We start from the raw sequence: 22,247 nt of genomic DNA, 5'->3' as shown, positions 1-22,247 counted from the left end.
AAAAGACCCCCTAAGTGCCATGTCCCATAGGTATAAAATAGGACGTACAGCATTTAGCGTATGCTAAGCTTTAGTAAAAGGGCCCCTTAGTGAATACTTTATCATATAAGCAGATTCTCAACAGAGGTGGTAAAAGGGGTTGATGTGGCCGCAGTTTGAAAAATATGACCATCTCTGGGAAAAGGGGACAAATTTCACCAGAAACTAAAACAAAAACAACAACAAAAAGAGGTTTTAATTAATTATTTTAGAGCAAACAATTTGTAATACAACAGCCTAAACCCCATCTTTTTATGTGAAAAAAATAAAGTTACAGAAGTTCAAACATGTAACTTTTTCAAACTACTTAGGCTTATTTTTTTTTCATGTCATGGATTCATTTCTCAACACTTTAGATCTGCTACTTTAGTCACCTTTTCCCAGAGAAAATTCAGAGACACAGCTTAATGAAAATATATAGGCTAACTGTCTCGTGTGTGCAGTTGTACTTTAAAAAGTGCAAGGGAAACCAGGAGGCCTCGTTATGACTTTCTAATGCACAAAGGCTGTGGAGAGAGCCTTTTGGTCTTGTAGCTGAAGGTTTTATTATTGTTCTTTCTGATCATACCATAAGAGCAGAATTTGGTAGGTGCCGGGCCCATGGCAGTCTCCTATTGTCCCACCTATCATTGTTCCTAGCTTAATGTTAGCCCATAAGTTATATTTCTCCTTTTAGTACGTTTATTACAATTTTCTATACCACCTGGATGTATTGGCACCCTATTAGCATGCCAGACATAAAATGTAATATCTCTACATGAACACACAAAGTATTCGTTTTCATTTTCAGTTTGTAAAAAAAAAAAAAAAAAATCCAACAAAGTAATTGAAGAGAGACAATGCCTTTATAAGGCTCACAAATTTGATCTTTTGGAACTGCTACAAGTCCCTTCCTCCGGAAACATGGCATTGTTTTCAGACTGCATGAGGAAGGGACCTTAATAGTTCTGAAGGCTTCCATCTTAAAACATTTGGTAATGTAATAAAGGCATTGTGCTCCACCCAACTGCTTTGCTCATTTCATTTCTGCAGGAGTTGTGGTAATGTTGCCCTGATTCCAGAAATAGCCCTTCATTGTAGGAGGCCCTGAGGATGCATGTGTTTATATTGGTAAGAAAGGGCCAGCTTTCAGGATAAAGTTGTCCTGTTATCAGTGTAATGACTCTTCTGTCCTTAAGAGCCTGTAGAAAGGGAGGTGTGAGTGTCAGGACAGCAGTGAGTACAGTGGACAGCTCCTGCCAGCATCTGAATACTAGGCTTACAGGATATCTCTGTACAGCCCTTCCTTCCTGGGGGAGTGAGTAAGTTGGAAGATTTGTCTTGAAATTATACTTGGCTGTTAGAATGGAAGGCAAGGAAGTAGCATATCATGGAAAAACACTGACAGCCTTTTCCTTCATCTCATTGCTCACTCATAGGTATTAATAACCCTGTGATTATTTTGTCCCTTTCTTCCCCTCTCCCTCCCTTTACTCATCTATGTGAATGTTAGAGTGTAGAGATGTCCGCTACTAAGTATAACAGGTAGATATTGAGGTGTATTTTCAAAGCAATTAGAATTACAAAGTTATATAAGGGCCCTTTTACTAAGGTACATAGATGCCTATGTGCGTCCAACGCTCATCAGTTTGGAACTACTTGCCCGGCTAGCACGAGCCCCGGGCGGTAATTCCATTTTTTTATGCGTGTCCAATACGTACAGCAGAAAATATTTGTTATTTTCTACCGCGTGGCGCTAACCAGGTGGTAATTGGAATTGTACGCGGATGATTACCGCCCCATTAATGCTTGAGACCGTACAGCTAAGTTGATGGGTGGCGGTAAGGTTTCAGGCCCAAAATGGACGCACAACCATTTTTATTTTGCCCCATGTCCATTTTTGGCCCCAAAAAAGACCTTATTTGCAGGTGCGCTGAAAAATGGACCTGCGCACTTCTGGTACATGTGCCTACAACAGCACAGGCCATTTTTCATCGCACCTTAGTAAAAGGATCCCATAGTAACCTATGGAATTTTGTAAGTCTTAAGTTCTTTGAAAATGAGCCCCATCGTGTTTGAATTCAGGCCAGGGTTTCCAGCTCTCTTGTTTAAGCTGGCCAAGGCCAGAAGGAAAATGCAGCAAGCAGTGTAAAAGCAGGAAAGACTTGGCCTTCATATATTTATAATTGTCCTTGATTAATTATTTTGAAAAAAAAAACCCTGTGATTGTGTATTCTTTTCTACTTTGATAGTTAAATCTTGTTTGGACTGCTCCTTGGTCTAGCTGTTCACTGTCTTAGCCACCCTGGGCCCCACATATAGGACTAGATTCTATATATCACGCCTAAAAATTGAGCACCAAAATGAATTTCGCCTAAGCGCATTCTTAAAAAGTACTCCTTAATTTAGGCATGTTTCATAGAATAAGAAAGAAATCAACAAATTATTATTTTTTTCACACATTCCTCTTATTGATTCCTATATCAGAGATTCCACTCATTTCATAAATATTCTGGACAGCTTGGATTATGAATTGCCAGACACTCGCTCTTAGTAACCATGGACATTGACTCATTGTATACAAATATTCCTCAGTGCTAATAGTTGAAACTGTTTTAAAAGGCAGGACCGCTTATGGGAGCATTCGCTACCATAGCACTTACTAAGAACTACTGCTTTTCATATCAATATTACCAGCAAATAATGGCCCCTGACTTGGCAAATCTGTATGTGGCATCATTTGAAAATACTTTTCTGAAAGAACATCTGTTAAAAAATGAAAAATATATCTATACAAACAATATATTGATGATATGAGTGGAGGCGTGGCCTAGTGGTTAGGGTGGTGGACTTTGGTCCTGGGGAACTGAGGAACTGAGTTCGATTCCCACTTCAGGCACAGGCAGCTCCTTGTGACTCTGGAAAAGTCACTTAACTCTCCATTGTTCCACGTAAGCCGCATTGAGCCTGCCATGAGTGGGAAAGCGCGGGGTACAAATGTAACAAAAATAAATAAAAATATATTAATTATATGGAAGGGCAATACAGAACAGCTGCAATTATTTCAAAAATGGTTAAATATTAGAAATCCAAATCTCCGGTTCAAAATGGCATATGATCAAAACAAAATTAACTTGAGGCATTTTATTGTTTTTCTTCAATAAACCACCTGTTTTGCCCCCTTCTCGTTTTTGTTGCTGTATTATGGACCGTTGTTATGAGGACAATTTTGCTGTTCTTTGGCTTAACTGGCGTAGAGTATTCTTTGGCAGTGTTGGAGTATTGTGTTCAGTTTTGGAGGCCGTATCTTGCTAAAGATATAAAAAGACTGGAAGCAGTTAAAAGAAAAGGCACAAAAATGGTATGGGATTTGCGTTGCAAACCGTACAAGGAGAGCCTTGCCGACCTAAACATGTATACCTTGGAGGGTAGAAGAAACAGGGGCGGCATGATACAGACATTCAAATATTTGAAAAGTATTAATCTGCAAATAAACCTTTTCCATGGACAGGATCTTCTAGCCACACCTCTGAATATACGCCACGATGACGTGCGTGACCCGGCTATCCAATAGTAATGCTTAAAAAGTAAAAGCAATAAAGTTAGCACATTCCCGCCCAGATATGCAGTATAAATACCGTATGACAGCCCAGACCAGTCAGTTTTATTTTTTCCGCGCTGACAGAGCGACCCGGTGGTTTTTTCTATTCAGTCAGTCAGTCAAAATTATTGTATTGTCTCACAATGTAGTAAATTGTTTACTTATAGAAACAGTGTTTAACAGCTTTGTACTCTTCATATGTAAGTTTTCTTACCAAATCTTTACCAGTACTGTCTTTACAGGTATCGCATGATTCAGCTGCTATGGAGAATAATATTATCCCTGCTCTCCCCCTTGCCTTAGTGCCCGGGGATCAGGTGACTTCAATTCCTGCTCTCCCCCTTGCCTCTGTGCCCGGGGATCAGGTGACTTCAATTCCTGCTCTCCCCCTTGCCTCTGTGCCCGGGGATCAGGACAATTTCTCGCCCATCAGACAGCAAACGTTTCGAGAGTGTTTGCCTGACTCCATGGGCAGATCTGTGGATCGACGTCGACGTTCATCACGGGATCGACGATCTCGAACAGTGACGTCACGATCGAATTCAGGAAGTGAACTCGACATCGATGTCAGGTAGGGTACTTACCTCAACATCGCCATCCATCTAAATGTAAGTTTTTCACTACTTTCTTTACAGGTATCGGAGACTTTAGCTCTAATGGAGAATACTATTATCCTGCTCTCCCCCTTGCCTTACTGCCCGGGGATCAGGTGTCTTCAATTACTGCTCTCCCCATTACCTCAGTGTCGGGGATTACATCTTTTCTTCACGGTATATACAGCAAACGTTTTAGGATGTTTTTGCTTGTGACCGCTGCCATCTCCAGAGGTCGATGTCCAGACGAAGTCGGCTATGAGGTCGACGTCGGGCATGGGCGCCCAATTCAGCATCTTGGAAGGGCAGTCAGAACCGTCCATCTTAACAGGTCAGTCCATCTGGGCATGGATGTTGTCGGTATCGTTGCCTAGTTAACAACAATTGTAAATAGGCTTCTGTATCGGAGGTTTTAAAAAAAAAAACAACAACCTCGAAGTCCAGAAAGTCTCGTCACAGTTCAATTTCAGGATTATACAGACTCAACAGAGGGTTACAGAACCTTCGGGTTCTATATTTCACTCTGAACAAGCTGTCTCACTGCATTTGATTTCATCTACGTAGCTTCTTGTCCTCTCACTCCTCAGGGGCAGAAGCTGTGGTGGGTATCTCATTCTTCTTCTCTTCCAATCAATTTGTCTGTGAGCTCACAACTCTCTGTATCAGCTCTTCCTCACACTCATATTATTCAGACAGGGCAGACACTAATCAGGGAAGAGTTTTCTCTAAGTGATGAATATTATGCAAACGTTTTTTACATAGATGGGTTCATGCATTGCATTTTTCTCTAACTTCTCAAGAAGAGGTTTCTAAGGATAAAAGCATAAGTCACTAAGTGTTTAAATTTGGTCAAGCTCCTTATACCTCAGGTGCTTCAGGACCATCATAGATTGATATACAATATTCTATTCAATCTACCTAAGGATCAATACATACTAAATATAAGGTTCTTGAACTCTTTAGTCTTCATAGAGTCAGCTTACCCACGCATCATTGGTGGTGTAATCTACGATGTATAAGAATAACGGATTTCCAGTTTATGGATATATTAGCAAGAAAGAATTATCACTCTCCTATGCTATCTGCCCCTATTTATGTTTATATACTTCATCACATAGTATATTTATCTACTAATTGGGAGGATTTGTCCCAATTACAATCATTAATGTCTCTACAGGATATGCCTCTTTTTCAGCAGATTATGACAATTTAGTAGGGGTTTTCTTTACAAATGGTCATTACTTTATATGATCACTTTGATACTTCTTTCAGAAATGTAGTTTCTTTAATTCCTTCAAGATGGTTATCATGCTTAAGAGCCTCAGTTTTGGGTGCTCATTGTTTATGAAAGGTGCCTGATGCTCCTTTCTTCTGGTGCTTTCTTATTTGGCTTCTAATCCAGCGGTGGTGAGTTCAAATCCCTGTAATCGTTTGAGATCGTGTTAAACAGCTAATGGAAGCGTTTAAGAAGGGTGGTACAACCAATACTATATTATAGCGCTACCAGAACATTTGACAAGAGAGAGCTTACAGTCTGGGTATAATGAACAGCATTGGGTATAACACTTGATACCTCGGAGCAGGATAAACACCAATTTTTTAAATCCAGTTATAAGAAGTGACCTTTCTTTACCTCTGGAACCAGATTTCAACAGCGTAAATCTTTTATTTATCAATGTCCTGCTTATCAATTTAAATTTCATTATCCACATATTTTCACACTGGACCAAATCGAGAACAGCGTTCTCAGAAGCCTGTTCAGACACATCAGCAGCAAAAGCTTTCTCCTTCTTTTTCACCTTTCCAAGTGGCAGAGTCTGGTGGGGAGCAGAATTCAACACGTTTTCATTGTTTGGAGATCAATAACATTAGACATGTGGATTCTGGATATTCTTCAAAATGGTTATTCTCTAGTATTTTCACAACCCCTACATCTTGGATATAACACAACTCAACAAGTTTCTCCCAAAACAAAGATTTGAATGCCATTTTTACTTGTAATACTTCCTGCATTAAGTCAAGGAGTAGGGTTTTCAGCCCTAGATCTACAGGATGATGACTTACATATTACTATTTCATCCCTGTTCAAGACGATACCTTCGGTTTGTCTGTCAAGGACAAAATTACCAGTACAAACATACATTTTGGCTTACCGTCAGAGCTCAGGGTGTTCTCAATTAGGTCAATTTATTGATTTAAATACAGACCTTGTTTGGGAAACATAAGTTGTGAGAGATCTCTTTTTGGTTCCTTTGTTTGTACATTTGCTTTTTTAAATTGTTCAGTTACATTGATAAGGAATCCTCCTGTTTTTCATATCAAAACAATTGGTTGATGGTAGCCAGTCTCCACAACAAAATCTTCAAGTTTTACAGACTACCATTATTCTTTTTGAAGGTTAGGTTTACTGATCAATTAAAAAAAAAAAAAAAAAAGTCACAGGTGATCCCGACACAGAAGTTGACTTTCATGGGACTGGATCTGGTTTCTGCATAATCTATACCACAGTCACCACTCCCGCGAGCTCATTTTCCTCATACAATTAGTTCATTATCTTCATTCAGTAACATCACAAAATTCTTTTGGGACATATGGCTTTAACATTTGCTGTTCTGCCGCTAGTGCTACTACACATAAGGCCTCTACAGTGGTTTTTTAAGGAAAAGTGGATTCAGTATCGACATCCTCTTACGTCATATGAACTAAATCTCTTTGTAGGAGTTCCGTTCCAATCACCTTTTTCCAACCAAGTTTCTTACTACAGATGCATCCTAAGTTGGTTGGGGGACAGACACATCTAGGACCCTTGTCAACACAAGGCCACTGGTCACTTCAGGACAGCTTCTATTCCATACTCTCCTCGTATTCAGAGCGGTCAGAGTGGCTGTTCAAACTTTTCAACATCTACTTCCATCCCAAGTGATATAGGTTAGTATAGACAATAAGGTGGCAATATTTTCTATAAATAAGCAAGGACTTATGAGCTCTCTTCATCTGTGTCAAGCAGCTGTCAGACTTTAGACCCTAATTCTATCACTCCCTTCTGTGATTCAAGTGATTTATCTATCAGAGTGGGAGAATCACATTGCAAATGTGTTAAGCAGGATACTTGTCTTACACAAGTGATATCACAATTCTTCACGATCTTTTTCAGCTTTGCACTGTACTCTGGTACATCGCTTTGCGTCCTCACAGTAATACAACTGTCATACATATTATTCAAGGTGATATTAAAGGAACATGATAGCCGCAGAAGTATTACTATTTCTTGGGCAAATTCTCTCTTTTACGTCTTTCCTCCAATTCTAATAACAACATATTGGCCGAGGCAAGCGTAGTTTCCTGGACTAATGCAGTTAGCTGTCCTCCTTCCATGGTTTTCTTCATGCAATATCAGATCTCATCTAGCAGATCAATGGTCAACTTCTTCATCCAAGTCTCAATAAACTCCATCTTTCCAATTGGTAACTTCAAGTAACCAGATAGGTTATTCGGTTTTGTTTTGTTTTTCTCAACCAGTTATTAATGTATTCTTGCCTTCTAAAACAATCGATCAGACTTGTTTATCTGTCTAACTGGAACAGATTTCGCTATGACTGTATAACACATGAGATTTACCTAAAATTTTGCCTAATTTCTTCAATTTTTGGAATATTTCCTCTTTTTATCCATCTCAGGTTTGGCTACTTCTTTAGTTAAGGTCCAAATTGCGCATATTTTCTGTTTTTCTCTGGTTTGATTGATGATTACAGAGTAATGACACATCCTATCGCAAACAGATTTTTGAAAGATCTTCTGAATCGTAAATCTCCAATTCACTTACCCCCAGTAGTATAGGATTTCTCTTTGGTTTTAAAAAAACCTCATGTAACCTCCATTTGCACCATTTCATTGGGTTACCTTCAATGTTTTTCCTTGGAAAACGTAGTTTCTTATTACTATTACTTCACCTCGAAGACTTAGGAAACTACATGCACTTGTATTTTTCACCCCATATACTCAAGTTGTACATCATGATCTGATACTACGATCTTATCTGGAGTTTTCTACCAAAAGTAGAGTCTTCTTTTCGCAGAAATTAATCGGTTATTTTACCAGTAATTTTTCTACCTCCTTATCAATCTACTCAACATAATAGATTGCACACATTGGACTGTAACAAGCGCATTATCAAGTTATTTACAGTGTACATCAGGTGGTCATATACCTTCGCAGTTATGTCTTTCTTACAATGTAAAAAAAAAAAAAAAAATCGACATCTAATCTCTAAATGTACTCTTTCTTCAGTTGTTACTCAATATATAAAATTTTGTTATAATCAACATACTTCACATCATCATGTTACAACTCATACGTTGAGTGCTATGGCGACCTCAACTTCATTTTTACATCTCTAGGGCAGCTACATGATCATCCCTGCATACTTTTCAAAGTATTACTGTTTCCATGCAGCTTCACGTACAGATTAATTATTTGGACTGTCGATCCTTCAGGAGGTAATGTAAACGACAACTGTCCTCCTCCTCCTACCACAGGTAACAAATTTTCTTTCATCATGTTTATTGGATTAGTCATGTTTGATCTATCACATGATTGTTACCTGTGTATGCTTGGGAGTCTTCAGAGGTGTGGCTAGAAGATCCTGTCCATGGAAAAATCTTAGTTTCTTACCTGTAACGGTAGTTTTCCGTGGACAAAGGATCTTCTAGCCACACCATCCCTCCCTACCCTCCCTGGTTGTCGTAGCTATATTATTAAACTGACTGGTCTGGGCTGTCATACGGTATTTATACTGCATATCTGGGCGGGAATGTGCTAACTTTATTGCTTTTACTTTTTAAGCATTACTATTGGATAGCCGGGTCACGCACGTCATCGTGGCGTATATTCAGAGGTGTGGCTAGAAGATCCTTTGTCCACGGAAAACTACCGTTACAGGTAAGAAACTAAGATTTTTTGCGGAGACAGGAAGGCGGTAGAACTAGAGGACATGAATTGAGGTTGAAGGGGGGCAGACTCAGGAGTAATGTCAGGAAGTATTTTTTCACGGAGAGGGTGGTGGACATGTGGAATGCCCTACCGCGGGAGGTGGTGGAGATGAAAACGGTAATGAAATTCAAACATGCGTGGGAAACACAAAGGAATCCTGTTTAGAAGGAATGGATCCACGGAATCTTAGCGTAGATTGGGTAGCAACACCGGTAATTGGGAAGCAAAAACAGTGCTGGGCAGACTTTTATGGTCTACGCCCTGATCGTGACTAGATATGGATGGGCTGGAGTGTAAATTTTAAGGGGCTTCGACGTTGGCTTCAGAACTTTTACTACAAGAACAGTGCTTCACCGCTGACACGCCCCCTTGAACTTTCGTCGGTGAGGTGACGGGAAAGCGGCGATGCTGTCAAAAAAGCCGCTTTCGATTATACCGATTTGGCCGCTTTTGCGAGATTGCCGGCCATCTCCCGATTTATGTCGGAAGATGGCCGGCGATTACTTTCGAAAATAAGCTGGATAGTAACATAGTAGATGACGACAGATCAAGACCTGTATGGTCCATCCAGTCTGCCCAACAAGATAAATTCATTAAACATGGTACCCAAGTTTGATTTCTCCGGTCCAGGAGATTTGCTTCTCTTCAGTTTGTAGAACTGCCCCATTTCATCCTCCAGGTTTACAGAGAATTCATTAAGTTTCTTCAACTCAGCTTCGAATACCATTTCTGGCACTGGTATCCCACCTAAATCTTTCTCGGTGAAGACTGAAGTAAAGAATTCATTTAATCTCTCTGTTATGGCTTTGTCTTCCCTGATTGCCCCTTTTACTCCTCGGTCATCCAGTGGTCCAACCGATTCTTCTGCTGGCTTCCTGCTTTTAATATACCTAAAAACAATTTTGACTATGTGTTTTGGCCTCCAACGCAATCTTTTTTTCGAAGTCCCTCTTTGCCTTCCTTATCAGCGCTTTGCATTTGACTTGACATTCCTTATGCTGTTTCTTATTATTTTCAGTCGGTTCCTTCTTCCACTTTCTGAAGGATTTTCTTTTAGCTCTAATAGCTTCCTTCACCTCCCTTTTTAACCACGCCGGCTGTCGTTTGATCTTCCATCCTCCTTTTTTAATATGCAGAATATATTTGGCCTGGGCTTTCAGGATGGTGTTTTTGAACAGCATCCACGCCTGATTAAGCGGGCCAAAATACTGTAGGTATTGAAGAGACACAAGGCAGACATAGCTTGCTTGCAAGAAACTCACTTGACACAGGAAGAACACCAAAAGTTGAAACGGTCCTGGGTGGGAGAGGTTCATGTGGCTTCGGCAGAGGGGCGCCATAGAGGAAGAGGAAGGAGGCATCTCCTTCCTCCAACTGAAGGTAGGAGGGTGGGGAAGGACCGCTAGACCACCAGGTGGGGGGGATTGACCCGTGGCCAACTGGGCCACCAAGGACATCCGAGGGATGCTGGGGAGGGTTAGGGGGAGGGTTAGGGGGGGCTGGAGACCCCCCCGGACCTCCAGTTCCCGTTTCTCTTGGCTCGGGGTTGGGGTAGTTGGGGTCTGGTGGTCCCATGGACCTCCAGTCCCTGTGTTTGCAGGTCTGGGCTTTTGACAGCCCAGACCTGTCAAAGAAGTGTGGGAGGATTGTCAAGTGCGCTCAGGCACAATCCTCCCGCACTTTCACCCTATGATCAGAGAGAATTGTGTGCTTAAATTTGCATGCAATTATCTCTGATCATAGGGGCGGTAAAGCCCCGAGCTGTTCCAGCGCTATTTTTAGAGCGCTGTTTGGAACAGCTCAGGGCTTTTGATCATTTGCCCATTAGTGCAAAAAATGTGAAGAAGAATGCTATGTTGGAGCTACAGGCCAGATGCAGAAGACAACAAACAACTTACACAGGCACCACAATAAAGACCACAAAACTAAACAGGTGGACTGTGCAAAACCAGAGCAGCACACCAATGACTTTATGGTCAAAATACTAAAAGGAAATTTTAAAACAATCCAGGAATGTAAGACCTTTTGAAGTGAAAATGATGAAATATTTTGACACCTACCAGACACAACTGGGTTTCCTATCACATTATAAAGCATAAAATTATACTGCTTTGTCGCCTTCTGATCACCCATGCATATTTCCCTGTTTCTCACCCACTCCACCCCTTTCCCCTTAAGACTGTCATTGAAGTGCTTTTATGTTTCAGATAGTTATTCTGATATGTCATCTTTTGGTATTTCTGACCTGAAGATAAATTTATTGCCTTCGAAAGCTGGTCAAAAAATGTACTGTTAATCCAAAAAAGATATCTTAGCACCCCCCCCCCTTTTGTTTTGCTTTATTTCTATTCATTACCCTTAAAAGTGAACTAACACGGACTACCACACCATTTTATCCAAAGAGCAGGAAGAAATTGATAGACCAAGAAAGAGGAATACTTGCAGTTCTGTGCACCAGTTTTATATATAGCCTCGTGCAAGAGACCTTGAAGGAGCTTGAGAATAAGGCTGATGTAGACCTTTCTCCCCCCCCCCCCCCCCCCCCCCCCACAAATCAGCTGGGCCCTTGAGGGAATGCTTTGCCATTCTATAGATATGGAACGTAAAGCTTGGGACAAGTTTCTTTTCTTTCAGTTGTTTGCTATTTGAGATATTTCCCAGGCTTTCAGCAGGTTTTCACTGTTTAGGCTGCTGTGTGGGCTGAAACCTAGGGGAATCCTTGACATGAGAAGAGGGTAGTAATTCTGAAAATGTTTTAAAGCATATCTTAGAGCTCTGAGAATGTTTGGACATAATTTTCAGATTTACCCAGGAGAATTTGCTAAATATGCATGTGCTTTATTTAGGAAGCTTGATTGCCCGTTCTACAAGCTAGGAAGTAGCTACAGCTGAGCACAAACTCTTGGCCAAATGGCAGAGGCTGTTGATGGTCCTTAGCCATGCAGGAGAAGAGTTCTCTGTTTTTGTCTTAGGCAATTTCTCTGAATGGGCTAGTTTTGCATGTACTATGACAGGAATGCCGGCTGTCCTTTGGTCTTCCTTCCTTCTTTTTTAATACACAGAATATATTTGACGTGGGTTTCCAGGATGATATTTTTGAAAAGCATCCACGTCTGATGTAAATTTTTGACCTTTGCAGCTGCTCCTCTAAGTTTTTTTTCTCCCCACCGTTCTTCTCATTTTATCAGAATCTCCTTTTTTGAAAGTTAAATGCTAACGTATTGGATTTCCTGTGTGTATTTACTCCAAAGCCGATACGAAATCTGATCGTATTATGATCACTGTTATCAAGCGGCCTCTCCTGCATCAGATCATTCGCTCCACTAAGGACTAGGTCTAGAATTTTTTCTCCTCTTGTTGGCTCCTGTACCAGCTGGCTCCATAAAACAGTCCTTGATTTCGTCAAGGAATTTTACCTCCCTAGCATGCTCTGATGTTACATTTATCCAGTCAATATCGGGGTAATTGAAATCATCCATTATTATTGTGTTCCCCAGTTTGTTACTCCCTTATTTCTGATAACATTTCTACATCCGTCTGTTCATCCTGGCCAGGTGGATGGTAGTACACTCCTATCACTATCCTTTTCCCCTTTAAACATGGAATTTCAATCCATAGGGATTCACATATGGGTTTTGTTTCCTGCAGAATTTTCAATCTATTTGATTCAAGGCCCTCCTTAACATACAGTGTTACCCCTCCACCAGTTCGATCCACCCTATCATTACGATGTAATTGTACCCCGGTATGACAGTGTCCCACTGGTTATCCCACCAGGTCTCAGAGATGCCTATTATATCTAATTTTTCATTTAGTGCAGTATATTCTAACGCTCCCATCTTATTTCTTAGGCTTCTGGCATTCACATATAGACATTTCAAACTATGTTTGTTGTTCCTATTTACATCTTACTCAGTAGTTCACAGCATTAATTTGCAATCTTTTGTCTGCTTTTTCTTTAAAGACACCTGGTCTACTATGGTCTCTATTGCAACCTCGCTATCGGGATACCCTATCTTCCCTATTTTGGTGATATCTTTGAAAGACACCTTATTCAGAACCATGCGCTTTTGAACGACTGTTGGCCTCCCCCTCCCCCCATTTCTAGTTTAAACCTGAATATATGTAAACCGCTTTGAATGTAGTTGCAAAAACCTCAGAAAGGCGGTATATCAAGTCCCATTTCCCTTTCCCTTCCCTCTTGGGCCCTGCGTGTGGAATGGGGAGCACTTTGGAGAATGCTACCCTAGAGGTTCTGGATTTGAGCTTTCTACCTAAGAGCCTAAATTTGGCTTCCAGAACCTCTCCCACATCTTCCTATGTCATTGGTATCCACATATACCAAGACAGCTGGCTCCTCCCCAATGAAGTTGGGATCACAAGCATCATGCCCTGTGCCATTATGTCTTACCAATCTTTTATGGGTGAGCAGTTAGATCTTCTCAAATGATGTGTTAAATAGTCTGTTAATACAATTTAATGATATGGGTTTTTTCCAGGGTCTTCGGGAAAACTACTCTCATTAAGGGAACTCCTGTATGAAGCATGTTCCCCATAGAAAGCCAGTTGGGGGGGGAGGGATTCTTGAGTTCACCCTGAATGTGCAAATGTGCAGTATTTTAAAATAGCTGCTTCAAATATCTAAGAACCCCCTACTCTCACACTCAATTCCACTCCAGCACTTACTGGGGGTTTCCCTGGTAATTTGGGGAGAGGATAAGTGTGATCCCCAGCCACTCCTGTCCTATGAGCATCAGAGTTCAAGATGGTGCTGGCTGATCTTTAGTGATAGTCTTGAGGTAGTGCCTCCAGGGGTCAAAACCCTCTAAGTCCATATTAGTTGCATTGGACTTAATGAGTTTTGAAAATAAGCCCTTTCTTCCTGGGGATAGACGTACAGCTATATAGGGCTTAATGGCTAGAAGGGCCTGGGTTTGATTCCTAGGTTAGGTCCTCTCCTCCCTAGGATGCCTGGGGAGTCCTTGAGAGAAATGGACGCTAATCCTTGCTCAATGTCAAGCCCTAGTGTAGGATTAAGGCCCTGTGATTGGAAGACGCTCTGGAAGATAGCCCTGGCCAGGGACTGTTGCTGCAGTGTCTGGAGGGGATGTAAAAGAGAATGTTCCCTGGGCAATTGTTTATGTCACCAATCGCAGCCTTGGTTTTGACTGAACTGGAAGTACAAAGTTGCAGGAAGAAACTGCCAGGTCAGAAGAAAAGGCACATTATTGAAATATTTATTTCTGAAAATAGGAAACAGCATAAGGAATGGCATGCCAAATGCAAAGCGCTGATAAGGAAGGCAAAGAGACTTTGAAAAGAAGATTGCGTTGGAGGCAAAAAGAATCATAATAAAAACTTTATTTAAGTATATTAGAAGCAAGACGTCAGTAAAAGAATCAATTGGACCAGTAGATGACCAATGGGTAAAAGGGGCACTCAAGGACGACAAGGCTATAGCGGAGAGACTAAATGAATTCTTTGCTCTGGTTGTCATCGTGGATGATGATGGGAAGATACCAGTGCCAGCAGTGGTATTCCATGCTAATGAGTTAGAGGAACTGAATCAAATCTCTGTAAACCTGGAAGATGTAATGGGACAGTTTGACAAATTGAAGAGTAGTGAATTGTCTGGACTGGATGGTATACATCCCAGAGTACTGAGAGAACTGAAAATTGAACTTGCAGAGCTATTGTTAGTAATATGTAATTTATTTTTAAATCAAGCATGGCACCGGAAGATTGGAGGGTGACCAACATAACACCAATTTTTTAAAAGGGTTCCAGAGGTGATCCAGAAAAGTATAGACCAGTGAGCCTGATGTCAGTGTCGGGCAAAAGGTAGAGACTATTGTAAAGAACTAATGGGCAAATGATATGCTGTTCCAAACAGCGCTCTAAAAATAGTGCTGGAACAGCACAAAGCTATACTGCCCCTATGATCAGAGATAATAACATGCAAATTTAAGCCCACTATTATCTCTGATCATAGGGGAAAAATGTAGGAGTATTGTGCCTGTTTCTCCTTTATATGGTAGGGAAGCCCCGCCCAGTGTATCGCACTGCCATTTTGAAGGCAGCGCTGGACGAGGAGGGAGTGTGCTAATCTCTCCTCCGTCGAAGAGATATGAGGAGGGAGGGCTCCGCTAGATCACCAGGGAGCATGGGGGTTGGAACGGCAGCCCACTTGGGCCACCAGGGCTTCATTTTTGTGTGTGTGTGTGTGGGTGGGTTAGGGGGTCTGGAGACATTAATCACTTATTTTTTTCTTTCCAAAAATACAAAGGCAAGGAGAAAAGCAATGAAGCTACCAAGTAGGAAATTTAAAACAAATCAGGGAAAATATTTCTTCATTCAACGTGTAGTTAAACTCTGGAATTCATTGCCAGAGAATGTGGTAAAAGCAGTTAGGTTAGCAGGGTTTAAAAAAGGTTTGGATAATTTCCTAAAAGAAAAGTCCATAAGCCATTATTAAGATGGACTTCGGAAAAAGTCACTTCTTCTTTTTTTTGTCTGGGATAAGCAGCATAAAATTTGTTTTCTTTTGTGTTTTTTCAGGTACTTGTGACCTAGATTGGCCACTGTTGGAAACAGGGTACTGAACTTGATGGGCCTTCGGTCTGTCCCAGTATGGCAATGCTTATGTTCTTATATTCTTAGCAGAAATACAGGCAGGATCTTAATGGTTTGGGCTGGCTTACATTTGCCAACCAAGTGAAACTATTTTTGACAACGCTTAAACTGTATGGCATGTACCATCATCAAAGGGGATGGAGAGAGCAGCAGTAGAAACTGATATAGTCTGTCCAGAGACCTTCAAAGGAAGCCACATGGAACGCCTTCTCATGGCCAGGATGGCAGGAGAACTGTGAAGTAAGGTGTGGCAGGACTTTTGGGGGCAGGATTTTGGTGAGTTCACAAAGGGAGCTCTGATGCCATGAATGAGCAGGTTGTTGTAGTGAGGAAATGACAGCATGGGTAGAGCCTGCTGTGAGGAGTTTCAGTGGGCAGCTTATGTGAAAGAGGCACCTTTCTTACTGGGGGCTTGGCCTAAAAAGCAGAAAAGGAAAACAGCTCCATTTTCAAAAGGAAATTGCATGCTATTTTAAGAGGGTTCCTGGCTGCCATTTGTCGCCTGCTGCTACTATTAAACATGGTGTATAGCGTTACAAGGTGTATGCAGCATACAGTCTAATTGACCAAGGACAAATAGACAGTAGAGAAAAAAATCTGGATCTTGAGCAGTGTAGTCAGGGCATTAGGTCAGCATTTCCAATCTATCCTACTTTTTTCAACCTGTCCTGCTTTTTTCCTTTCACCGGTAACAGATGGCTAGTTGCAGTGGAATCATGATAATATCTGTAGTATATTTTGCAATAGGAGCTTTTATTATAGGAGAAATTAGAACAGATAGTTATGGAAGGCAGTGACCACTATGTTACTGTAACCAGGAGGCACCCATCTACCTGTGCCGTCTCTCATCTGGCCAAGACGCATGAACTTTATAAACCACAAGGTAGTCGTATGCAGTGGAGGATGTTTATGGCTTGCTGTGGCAGAGCAGTTTGAGCCATTCCATGTTTTAGTTACACCGGGGCAGCTAAAATGCTCTAAATTAAGGTTGTTGACAAGAAGGGACAAATCAGATCAAAAGTGAACAAAAAGAAAAATAGCATGTTCGTAGCGCGGCTGGGCATTCATGCCCCAATGCTCAGAAGCAAATGTAGACGCTAGAGGCCATTAGCGCTCGCATTTGCTCCTGTGGAATGCTCAGAGCCTGCTACGAGTACAATGATCATGCAAATGCATGCTAATGAGGGCCTCCCGCATTTCTCTCAAATGCTTAGTAGGCACCAAACAAGGGCAGTCGTTCCACTGCAAACCCTACACCAACTCGGAGCTGGCTTTAGGGTTCTACCGAGCAAGGGAGGAATAGAGAGACTAAATAGCCCTGGTGGTCAGTTGCCCCCCCCCAAATGCTAGAAATCCTAGTGGTGTAGTGGGACCCCTGCCAAGGCCCCCCCACCGAAAACATCCCCAGTGGCCTAGTGGCGACCCCCCCAAACCCCTTGTACCGGAAAGGGAAGAGTGATGCAGTCTTATTCCCTCCTCCCGCTGGGCATGTCTCAAAATGGCAGTGCCCTGCCCGGTGCATCCTGGGATGCATTGGGCGGGGCCTAACTACCATCTAAGGGGTACGAGAGATTCAGGGGGTTGCTGCTAGGCCACTGGGGATGTCTTCGGGGGGGGGGGGGGGGGGGGCGCCTTGGCACCGGACTACCAGGGCTGACAGTGACAGCCAGCGTCCTGGGCATGCTTTGAAAAGTTGTGCTTAACGCCTAACAACTTTCTCAATGCTCCAAAAGCTCCCTCATGCTCAACACTATGACTGCGCTTAAATGTGCATGTCACTAGCGTTGAGCATGAGGGAGCTATTCAGATGCGCTGATTGGGTGGTATTTCTCTGGTGCTGTTAGGAACAGCGCTGGAGTTTTGAGCATCTGGGTGACTACATGCCACTGAAAACTACTACTACTACTACTATTTAGCATTTCTATAGCGCTACAAGGCATACGCAGCGCTGCACAAACATAGAAGAAAGACAGTCCCTGCTCAAATAGCTTACAATCTAATAGACAAAAAATAAATAAAGTAAGCAAATCAAATCAATTAATGTGACCGGGAAGGAAGAGAGGAGGGTAGGTGGAGGCGAGTGGTTACGAGTCAAAAGCAATGTTAAAGAGGTGGGCTTTCAGTCTAGATTTAAAGGTGGCCAAGGATGAGGCAAGACGTAGGGGCTCAGGAAGTTTATTCCAGGCGTAGGGTGCAGCGAGACAGAAGGCGCGAAGTCTGGAGTTGGCAGTAGTGGAGAAGGGAACAGATAAGAAGGATTTATCCATGGAGCGGAGTGCACGGGAAGGGGTGTAGGGAAGGACGAGTGTGGAGAGATACTGGGGAGCAGCAGAGTGAATACATTTATAGGTTAGTAGAAGAAGTTTGAACAGGATGCGAAAACGGATAGGGAGCCAGTGAAGGGTCTTGAGGAGAGGGGTAGTATGAGTAAAGCGACCCTGGCGGAAGACGAGACGGGCAGCAGAGTTTTGAACCGACTGGAGAGGGGAGAGGTGACTAAGTGGGAGGCCAGCAAGAAGCAGATTGCAGTAGTCTAAACGAGAGGTGACAAGGGTGTGGATGAGGATTTTGGTAGAGTGCTCGGAAAGAAAGGGGCGGATTTTACGGATGTTGTAAAGAAAGAAACGACAGGTCTTGGCGGTCTGCTGGATATGAGCAGAGAAGGAGAGAGAAGAGTCAAAGATGACCCCAAGGTTTCGAGCTGAGGAGACAGGGAGAATGAGTGGCTCCAAGCATTCCCCTGTCTGACTAGCAGAATTCTAACAGAATCATAACAGAAAGAGAAGAGTATTACGTGGAGGCCAGCATTCGCCAACAGCTGCAGTTCAGGGATAGTGCCGGCAGCCGCCCGAGATAAGTTTATTCACCAGGTGGGGCTAGGGATTCCTGCCAGCATAGGTAGTTCATTTTCTTTGTGAGCGGGGTGGAAATTAAATTAGGGTTTTGTTTTAGCTGAGGGGGTCCATGGGATCCAAGATGTACCCAAACCTGGGTGGAGATTAAATTAGGTTTTTATTATAGTTGGGGGAGGAGTGGTGATGACTTTTTTTGGCCCACCCACTTTGATCTCAGGCCCACCCTAAATTGGCTGTTTGGCTACACCACTGCTGCATTGGCCCCTCTGCTCAGCCTTCAGGTCTTTTGCACACTTCTTTTCATCTGGGTTTAATCTAATATAATAATTTGTACCGTCAATGTTCCATGGCTGGCTGGCTGGCTGGGTTCGTAACATCCTGACGTCAGCAAGCCTCCAGCGTTCCCTTCCCACTCACTGTCCCTCCCTCGTGTAAAGACGAAATGACGTTGGAGTGCAGAACGGTGAGAGGGAAGGGAACACTGGAGGCGAGCTGACATCATGATGTTACGAACGCAAGCAAGACAAGTGAAGGCAACGGAACGCTGGACATGGAGGGGAGGACAGAATCAAGGGACATTGAGGGGAGGGCAGAGGAGACTCGACATGGATGGGAGGAGAGGAGAGAATCGCGGGACATGGATGGGAGGGCAGGGCAGAGGAGAATTGCTGGACATGGAGGGGATGGGAGGCGAGGGGAGAATCGTGGGACATGGAGGGGAGCCAAGGGCAGAGGACAATCGCTGGACATGGATGGGATGGGAGGAGAGGAGAGAATCATGGGACACAGATGGGGGGGCAGGGTAGAGGAGAATCGCTGGACATGGAGGGGACGCCAGAATCGCGGGACACGGAGGGGACGGTAGGGCTAGGGTTACCATTTTGTGTCCTGTGAAAAAGAGGACACATGTCACGCCCCGCCCCGCCTCATGCCCCACCCCCACCACGTCCCCTTCAGGTCCTCGTTCCGCCCCTATTTCCCGCCCCCCACGTCACATAGTCCCCTCCCCCCCCCGTCACATACCCCCCCCCCCCCCCCACACTTACTATCTAGCCCTGGTGGTCTAGTAGCGTCTTCTCTTCGGGGCAGGAAAGAGCCCCCTCTTTCCTGCCCGGAGCGCTGCCTGCCCTTGCCTGCTGCATCCTCCTCGGTCTGGCTGGGGATTCAAAATGGCCACCGAGAGTTGAAGCGGCCTCGCGAGAGTTCAACTCTCGGCGGCCATTTTGAATCCCCAGCCAGACCGAGAAGGATGATAGACAGGGGAGGCAGCGCTCTGGGCAGGAAAGAGGGGGCTCTTTCCTGCCCCGAAGATGTCACTAGACCACCAGGGAGGGGACAGGAGACCAGACCCACGGCGCCGATCGCCCGCCCACACGCTCACCGCACGCACGCGCCTGCCTGCACCCGCGCCCACGTTTGTCCAGAAATCCGGACAAATGTGGGCGCGGGCAAAATCCGCCGGACGCCCCGGACATGCCCTCAAAAAGAGGACATGTCCGGGGAAATCCGGACGAATGGTAACCCTAGGTAGGGAAGAGGAGGATCGCTAGAAATGGAGGGGAGGCCAGAATCGCGGGACATGGAGGGGACGGCAGGTCACAGGAGAATCGCTGCACATGGAGGGGAGGTCAGAATTGCAGGATACGGAGGGGAGGGAAGAATCGCTGGACATGGCGGGGAGGGCAGGGGAGAGAGGAGAAATCGCTTTGACGAGAGCCTTAAAAACATAATCACCGTTACAAGATAGCCTTGCTAGCACCCGTTTAATTTTTTTTGAGAAACGGGCCTTTTTTACTAGTAGCTAATAACTTGCTTCATTACCATAGCATTCAAATGAGCTGTGTGCTGCTGTCATCACGAGTGTTTGTGCACAGTTTCCTTCCATATCATCATGCTGATCAATCCATAGACTGGTGGGTTGTGTCCATCTACCAGCAGGTGGAGATAGAGAGCAATCCTTTTGCCTCCCTATATGTGGTCATGTGCTGCCGGAAACTCCTCAGTATGTTCTCTATCTCAGCAGGTGGTGGTCACACACAGCAGCAGCTCTGGCTAGGTCTCCAAGCCTAATCTTTAGGTTTTGTTGAGTACCTGGGGTTGAGGGCTCTTCTTGAGCAAGTGCAAACCTGGTGGTGCCAGGTCCCTCCTTTTCTCCCCCCTCCCGCTGGCTCCGTTAAAAAAAAAAAAAAAAAATTTTGGACGTCCTTAAGGGCGTTTATTTCGACGTTTATTTAAACGTTTATTGCAGCTACTCACTGGGACACCAGGTCGTTACAGCTCGGAGCGAGAAGCAGGTAATTTTTACCTTTTTATAGCGGGCAGGGGGTTCCCCGATTGATCTCCGCGTGGCCAATGGCGTCGGAGGGCGAGGGTGCGAAGAATCGCTCCCCGGACCGCGTGTGCGCTTCTAGCGGGGATGCGGGGGTTTTAAAGTCTGATTCACCCTTGTTGGGTGTCAGTTTGGAGGCCGGTCAGTGTCCCGGGTCTTCCTCCGGCGTGGCGGTTTTTCCCGCCATAAACGCCCATCCCCCGCTGCTCGCCTCCGCCATCTTGGCCGGCCACTCTGCTCGGACGGCTTCTTCTTGGGCCGCCCTTGAGCTGGGAGACGTTCATGCCATGGCCGCCCTTGATTTGGGCAACGGCAAAAAAGCGGCTAAAGTTAAGCGCCGTTCTTCCCGCGCGGCTCCTTCGCGGAGTGTCGCGCCGGACGCCATCTTGGATGCGCAGCATGTTGCTCCCCGCTCTTGCGAGCGCCGGTTTAGGGTGCGTCTAGGGCTGTGGCCCAGGCTGCTGAAATACACAGTCTGGGGGGTTTCTCCCCCGAGTTTATTTTGCTGCTGCATCAGGCCTTCCTTATGCAAAACACTGCCCCTTCTCCCTTGTCCGATAACAGGGTTGAGGCCCCCGGAAGTAAACGCCCTCGGGTGGATTCCCAGGCCTTAGAGGACGCTGTTTCCTCTGATGTAGATGAGGGCAGCGTATCTGAGTTCTCCCAACGGTCCTTTGGGGATTCCTTGGAGGAGACGGATTCCCGCTCGGATGGAGCGGATGACCCCTCTGCAGCTCAGAGGATTTGCCCAACCTGTTACTGCAGGCCATGAGCATTTTGAAGATTTCCTCGCCAGAGGACGTCTCTCCCTCAGCCCCTGTTGGCTCTGCCATTATGCTGGGGACGAAGCGCCCGCCTAGAACCTTCCACGTGCATGATGCCATGCACACCTTAATTTCGGCTCAGTGGGATGTCCCGGAAGCGAGCCTCAAAGTGGCTAGTGCTATGTCCCGCCTCTAGTGAACGTGAGGCCTTTATTTGGCCTACCGTGGATTCTTTAATCACTGCGGTGACTAAGAAAACGGCGTTGCCGGTGGAAGGTGGCACGGCCCTAAAGGACGCCCAAGACAGAAGATTGGAAGCGGCTTTAAGGTCGTCCTTCGAGGCGGCTGCCTTAAGTTTGCAGGCCTCAGTTTGCGGCTCCTATGTGGCCAGGGCGTGCCTGACGATGGTGCAGCGGGCTTCCCCCTCGGATCCTTCCTTGAGGGCTGACTGGCCGGCCCTGGAAT

General features: G+C 44.4%; 1 protein-coding gene across 1 annotated transcript in view; it reads left to right on the top strand.

Annotated features, from left to right (window-relative positions):
- Window positions 1-22,247, top strand: part of BLOC1S1 (biogenesis of lysosomal organelles complex 1 subunit 1) — a 45,780-nt gene that overhangs the window by 1,289 nt on the left and 22,244 nt on the right. The window lies entirely within an intron of this gene.

This window comes from Microcaecilia unicolor, chromosome 3 (genome assembly GCF_901765095.1).
Source record: "Microcaecilia unicolor chromosome 3, aMicUni1.1, whole genome shotgun sequence".
Lineage (NCBI taxonomy): Eukaryota > Metazoa > Chordata > Amphibia > Gymnophiona > Siphonopidae > Microcaecilia > Microcaecilia unicolor.
The sequence above is the reverse complement of the archived record's forward strand: the minus strand, read 5'-3'. Positions and strand labels throughout refer to the sequence as shown.